This window comes from Zingiber officinale, chromosome 3B (assembly GCF_018446385.1).
Source record: "Zingiber officinale cultivar Zhangliang chromosome 3B, Zo_v1.1, whole genome shotgun sequence".
In the NCBI taxonomy this organism is placed as follows: domain Eukaryota; kingdom Viridiplantae; phylum Streptophyta; class Magnoliopsida; order Zingiberales; family Zingiberaceae; genus Zingiber; species Zingiber officinale.
Genome location: NC_055991.1, coordinates 114,895,089 through 114,902,718, shown reverse-complemented (window position 1 = coordinate 114,902,718; position 7,630 = coordinate 114,895,089).

Sequence of the window (7,630 nt, the reverse complement as noted above, 5' to 3'; positions counted from 1 at the left end):
ATCTTATTGTGTCTTAGCCTAGTTCTTAACTCGGATTCTTATAGATGGTGTCAAATTGATCCTATCTAGGAACAAAGATGTTTAACTTACCAGAAATGCGCTGCTCTTAGTGGTTATTAGGAGGGTGACATGCTCTCGGCCTACGAGGGAAAACACTCAAAGAGGGTGGGTTAGAATAACAACTAGGAATGTCCCTGGTTAGTCCACTCTAACGCACAAGTAAGCTCTCGATGAAGAAGAAAATAGTTACTGTTGGTTGCTACTCAGAAAACCCAATGGCTCCACTGTACAAAAATTTTGTACGTGATCTGAACCTTTCCTAGCTACCATGTGTTCTTTTAAGTTAAACTTGTATCTCCTGCGGAACTTAACACGTTTGATTCCAAGTTTAACTTATATGTTCTTTTAGGTTTAGATTTAGATCTCCTGCGGAACTTAACACGTTTGATCCAAATTACCTAGGTTATAAATTCAATTAAATATTAGTTTCCAAAATTGGCTTCCAGTACTGCATGGCAAGACACTTGGCCTTCTTGGATATGGGAGCAACCACCACCGACTAGACAAAGCCTTTTAAGGAAAGTTAATATTTAATTTCCTTATATAACTCTAGGTTAACCAAAAGGAACAATCAAATCACAAGGAAAAAAGAAAAAGAATACAACATCGAAATTAAATTCAAAAAATAAGAATCGAATGCCTATTGTATTTGGTATTTATACAAAGAAAAATTAACTAGTATGATGCGGAAATTAAATACTAGTTATACCTCTTCCTTGTATGCTAAAAACCTCGAGATCTTCTGCCGTATCCCTCGCCTCCTCTTGGACGTCGTGTGGGCGACGATCCTCCAAGACGAACACCACCCGGAGAGCTTCTCCTCCTTCTCTAGAATTCGGCCACCACCACCACAAAGGAACAAAAGAGAGCAAAGGGAAGAGAGGGAGAGGGACCGACCACTTGATGATCTCCAACAACACAATATCAATTGTTATGTTTTTTTCAAGGCCTCCCCTTCCCCCCTTTTTATATTAGTTTCCCAACGGAAAATTATGGAAAGAGTTTTATAAAAAATTAGACTCATTCCTATTTCCTTTTAATTTTTTCTTTTTCTTTCATTTTAATTAATCAATCCTAGATTGATTTATTAATTAAACAACTATTTGTTGATGTTTAATTATTTGACCGACCCCTTTCTTGGGCACCAAACAAGGTGGCCGACCACTTATTAAAAGGGAAAGAAAGAAAAAATTTTTTTTATAAAATTTTAAAAGAATAAAACTTCTAATAAAATTTTACAAACTCTCTTTTTTTTCTAATGTGGATATTAAAAGGAAAGTTTTAAAATTTAAAACCAGTTTTAAAATTTAAAACATCTCTAATAATATTTCTTTTTAAAAGAAAGTTTTATAAATTTTACAACTCTCTTTTAAAACCTTGTGGCCTAATTTAAATTAGGAAAATTTTATAAATTTTTAAAATCTCTCTTTTTACAAATTGTAAATATCTGAGGAAATTTAAAAATTCAAAAACAACCTTCCTAATTTAAATATTGCGACCGACCCCCTTGCCCAAGGCAAGGGCCGGCCACTTCTAGAGAATATGTGGCCGGCCATTGCTTGGTCACCAAACAATGAATCAGCTCCTTCTTGGACACCAAGATAGACTTTTCTTTGGATGGACTTGAGGCTTTATTGAGGCTACAACAGGGACCTAGGGGAGAAATTAGTTTTGGCCTTCCGATGAGCTTGAGTATCCCGTGCTCGCCCCGAACACACAACTCAAGTTCATCGATAATAACTCATTCCACTAGAGAGTTATTACCGCACTACCGCACCAATCCCAAATTACATTATGGGCTCCTTCTTATCATGAGTGTGTTAGTCTCCCTGTATTTAAGATTACGAATGTCCACTAATTAAGTGAGTTACTGACAACTCATTTAATTAATATCTAGCTCCAAGAGTAGTACCACTCAATTTTATTGTCATGTTGGACTAGGTCCACCTGCAGGGTTTAACATGACAACCCTTATGAGCTCCTCTTGGGGACATTCTCAACATAGATAACTAGGACACAGATTCCTTCTATAATCAACAACACATACTATAAGTAATATCATTTCCCAACTTATCGGGCATATTGATTTATCGAGCTAAACCTCACCCTTTGATAAGTCAAAGAAATAAATATTAAATATACATGCTTGTTATTATATTAGGATTAAGAGCACACACTTCCATAATAACTAAGGTCTAGTTCTTTTACTAAGTCAGTACAAAAAGAGCTTACCTAAATGATCCTACTCAATACACTTAAAGTGTATCAGTGTAATTTATTAGTCAAGATAAACTAATACTTAATTACACTACGTCTATTCTGATGGTTTGTTCCTTTCCATCTTAGTCGTGAGCAACTGTTTATAATTTATAGAGAACCGACAACATGATCTTCTAAGTGTGACTCCACACTCCATGTTATCTACTATATAAATTAATTGAACAATTACATTTAACAAATAAATGTAAACATTTGACCAATGTGATTCTTTATTTCAAAATAAATGTGTACAAAAGCTAAACTTTTAAGTATACACTCCAACAGTTACTGGAAATTAGGGTCTAGAAAGTTATGTGTGCTCACCCTTCTTCTTGGAATTCACCTACCTTTTATAGGGTTGGACGGCTCTACCACGTCCTCCATATTATTTGCAAATATTACCACGTTTCCCCCATTACTAGTGTCATGCCCTAAGGGTAAGGTTTTCCAATAAAAATCGGACAACACCTCCCCTATAATAATGATAATTAAAACCTGGATACATAGTCATACGACTGAACAAAAATAATAACATCAGCCCACACGACTGTAAACAACCACAATCATACAAGAGAAATAGCAGCCCACATGACTGAGAGAAAAAAATACAACAAAAGACATAAGGTAAACTACATGAACAAAACAACGGACTGCGAGCTGGTTTGGTTTGACACAATAACTATCAAACTGAATATAAAACCAGCACAAGATAAAAATTTGCACTCAAGTTAATCATTACATGAACATGTTCGGAAAACCAAAATATGAGTAAAAGCAACAAGAGAAACAAAACTTTCGATGTGGCATGGGAGTGGCAAGCAGGATCCTCCGAGCAACTCCATACATATATCATCTACTAGCTACCTGAAGGAAGAAAAAAATACAACAGATAGTGAGTCCAAATGACTCCGCAGGTAATAGAAGATAGTTCATGATAATAATATAAGGAGAACAAAGGTATACAGTCTCAAGAAAATACTTACTACAAAAGTAAGTGTGCCACTAGAATCGTCTGCTAACTAAAGCATAACTAACAATAATAATTCTCCACTAACCTGCTTAACTAGGTGTTACCAATAAATCAGGAGTACATACCATATGTCCCAACATGCATTAACAAATACATGACCGACATATAGCAAGTATATAACAAATATTGACTGCAAGAGAATACTCTACCACGGATGGTCCTATAGGCAATCAGGGTAAACAAATAGTCATTGTCTGTAGGTGAACTCGCTACCATGAATGGTCTCGTGGGCAGACAGGGTAAGTAAACAGTCACTATTTACAGGCATCTAGCTACGGATCGTACGCGAACTCGCTACCATGAATGATCTCGTGGGCAGTCGTATATATATCATGATCTCTAATGACTCTCTCAACTAAGAGTGTGTTGGAACCCCCAAGGTTATTTTTGGTGTGATCAACCAAGTTAGGTTAGGTTTTGTTATGTTTTGATCCCTGTGTCTAAGTGTGCAGGAGCTTAGGAGCACAGAAAGTCAAGCGGAAGATACAGATAGTGAGAAGGATGGCACGGGAAAGAGCCGACGGGCTCGGTGCGTCTGAGGGACGAGGTGTTGCAGAAGAGTACACAGGTGGATGAGAAGGACGCGCGCGACGGTCCAAGGGATGAGAAGTTGGGGAGGAAGGTTACTCGAGGAGAAGGTCGAAATTGGATTCGGGTGAGTCTTATTTCAATTGGCCGAAATCACCCAAGCGGAAGAGCGAGAGGAAGAGAAAAAGAAGTGAAGCCTTCTGCTGGAAGGTGCCTTCACTGTGCATGGAAGGCGCCTTCAAGCCGTTATGGAAGGCGCCTTCCTTACACATGGAAGGCGTCTTCCATGGCTATGGAAGGCGCCTTCCATGGCTATGGAAGACACTTTCGACCAGGTTGGTTCAAGCTGTTGTAGTGGATAAAACTTTATCCACTGGCGCCTCGCTGGAGGCACCTTCCAGCCCTATGGAAGGCGCTTTCAGCCTGTGGATAAGTTTTTCCAAGGGCTATAAAAAACCCTGGATTTAGGAAAGATGTAATAACTTGAGTATTCATTTCCTAGCAATAGTCTGAGCTGTCAGTGTGTGTAAGAGGCTTCTCCACCTTCACCGAAGGAGATTCTTAGTGAGCTTTCATCTGCCTTGGATTAACAACCACTCCGGTTATAACCAAGTAATTTTGAGTCTCTTCTTTTAGTTTCGTATTGTTTATTTTTATGCTATTGCTGCTAATCTAAGTTGAAAGAGGAGAAAGGTGTTTTGTTTTAGTGTTTCAGGCAACTCAACCCTCTCCAGTCAGCCTGCCCCGGACCAACAGAGTGGAAGATAATAGTCGATAGGATATAACAATGATTGTTGATAACTCTCTCAACTACGAATGAGAGACAATGGTCGACAGGGTATAACAATGTAACAATATATAGAAGGGTCTAATCTCACTAGTGTTTAGGCATGAGCCTAAATAACAAATAAGGTCACGTAGGATATTCGATATTCTACACTACAGTATGATTTTACAAATACACAAGTAAGCATAAATCTCAAGCTGCTAACTTAGTTCAATATTCTATAAATATGCTACGATATAGTATTACTCGCATAATAGTATGAGCATAAATGGTCATAAATGGCATGAACAACAATGATACTACATGGATATCAAAATAGATCAACATACAACATCAAGAAATAAAAGATCAAGATCAAGAAGTAAGAATGAATAGAGTCAAGGTAAATATAGCAACTATCTAAACATAAATCATGCACTAAGGTTAAAGTACTAAAGGAATAAGGTAGGAAGTACTCATCTTTATCTGTCGATTGTCTTGAACTGTCTCCATGTCGAAATGCCTGTCTCGTGTCAAGAGTCCATGAAATGTGGTGATGACCCATTGTTGTTTGCTCCATCTCATTCATTTTCTTCTTGATGGCTAATTTCAAATCCTTAACGATAGCAGAGTTCAGCACGGCAACATCGAATGAGGTATTGTCCATCTTAACTATAGTTATCTTCATTGCACTGCCTAGCTCCAAGTTTATCAAGGTGTCAACGTCTACAAGGGTAGGTTTCTTCGAAACATCTGCTAGGGAATTATATCATCTAGGAGAGTTGAAAGCGTAGATTGAAGTTGGGCTTTCTTGGTTGTTATGCTGCTATAGCCGATATCTTCCTCAGTTTTGAAATTGGATTCCATCTTAAAAAGCATGTTCTGCTTCACCAAAATGTGCTAATTAGGCACTAGAAGAAAGGAAGGACTTCTTTACTGACGTAGAGGCGCCACGAAAATCAGAGGAGTCTAAAAGCATGATGCTACTATTCCAGCAAGATGCTACCACTACTTTGTCACTATGATAAGAAAGGAACTGTTGACGGGAAAAGGGAGGAGAAGGGCAGGAGCAGTTGGATCTCGGATATTGGATGGCGTCGATGGCAGGTGGCTCCACAACTGACTGACTGTGCATGGGGAGGCATCTTAGGCAACGCGGCTGTGGGCTCGCCGGGAAGTAGCGACTTACAAGGTGGGATGCAGAGATGCATTAATGACGAATACGGGTGGATATGGAGGCGCAACAATGACAGATGAAATGGGCAGCGATGACGAGCGAGCAATGATGATTGTTTCCTAGCAAATCACAAGCGTGACGACAATAGAAATCAGGACAATGGAGTTCGCAAGAAGTAGGGCACAGTAAAAATGAGAATTAAATTTAGGCTTCAGGTTAATTAGCTATAACCCACTTAAATGATATTTTAAACAGATTATCTAAGTCTAATAGATTCATCCCCTTAAACATATTATACGAATTCCGTCTAAATCCTGATTTTTTTTTAAATTCTCATAAAATTTTATAGGATTATTTCTTAAATAACACTTATTATTTAATTGATGTATTTTACAGCTAGTGGGCATTATCACACTTTCCGATATAAAGGGTCATCATTGTCCATTTATTTCTATTGGTATAATCGACCTCTAAGGTTTCCATGTTTGACAATGCACCCAAATATAATCAAGTTGACTAAGGGTTAATTCAAACGGGACTTGGTGTTGAGAAGGGAGAAGTTTAGTTAGGACTAGATGACTAGCAAGGGTAAGTCTTAACCGAAGGTTAGGTAGGTGAGAAGTCACTAAGTAACTAGTCCTAACTAGAGGTTAGGCAAGGGGAAGTCCTAGTAAGTGAAGCCAGACCCTAGCAAGTGAAGCTAGATGATTAAAGTTCTAGTGAGTGAAGCCAGATGGTTGAAGTTATAGTGAGTAAAGTCAGACCCTAGTGAGTGAAGTTAGATGGTGAAAGTCTTAGTGAGTGAAGTCAGACAATGAAAGTTCTAGTGAGTGAAGTTAGACAACCTTAGGGGGGCAACCCTAAGTAATGAGAAGTCTTGGACGAGTAAACTCTAAACATGTGTGACTGACTGATTTTCGATCGACTGGACCAGTGAATTCTTAATACTGCTAACATTATTTTACTTTACTGTTTTATATTTATTGTGCTAACTCAGTGTTACAGATAAGTCTTAGTAGATCAAATTGATCAGACACTAAGCAGAACCAGAAAAAGACCAAACAGGTGTAGAGGACTAGATATTTGGCAAGTAAGTGAAGGTAAGCACTATAGGAGAGTGATCCAGTGAGAACGAGTGCCAATTAGGGATTGTAATTGTTGGTCGAGTTTAGGTTCATTTTAAAAGTCTAAATCGAGACCATGACTAGATCATGGTCTCGGGAAGATAGGATGTAATTAATAATGCTATTTTATTATTATGCTAACTCTATTTTACAATGTATAATTTATTATTTGGACTAACATATTTTACAGGAGTGAAAAGCACCTCAAGCCTCAGGTGAACAGTGATCAAAGACATCTCCAATTCAAGTGGAGGTACCTTGGCTGCCTTAGCTAAAGACCTGCGTAGAAAGGAGCGAAGGCGCCTCCTATATGGTTAGAGATGCCCTGGAGCATGACGCGGAGGTGCCTAGGAGTGCTTTGAAGGCGCCCTCGCATAGATAAAGGTAGCAGGTTGTGGAGCTTATTGAGTCTGAAGCTCAAGGGATAACTTTTACACTTGGAGGCGCCTTGGACGAGGATTGAAGGCGCCCTCAACAGTTAATAAACTGAGGGTTCGACCAAGCATTCAATAGAACTGGAATACAACTCTTTTACATGATCATTCGACGTTCTGACTGCTCTGACATTGTGCTGCTACGACACTGCTACGCTCGACTACTACAGACGGACTGACACCAACACACAAACACTTTCATTTAAATATCTTCGTGTTGGTAATGGCTATTTCAATTTGTGTTTACATACT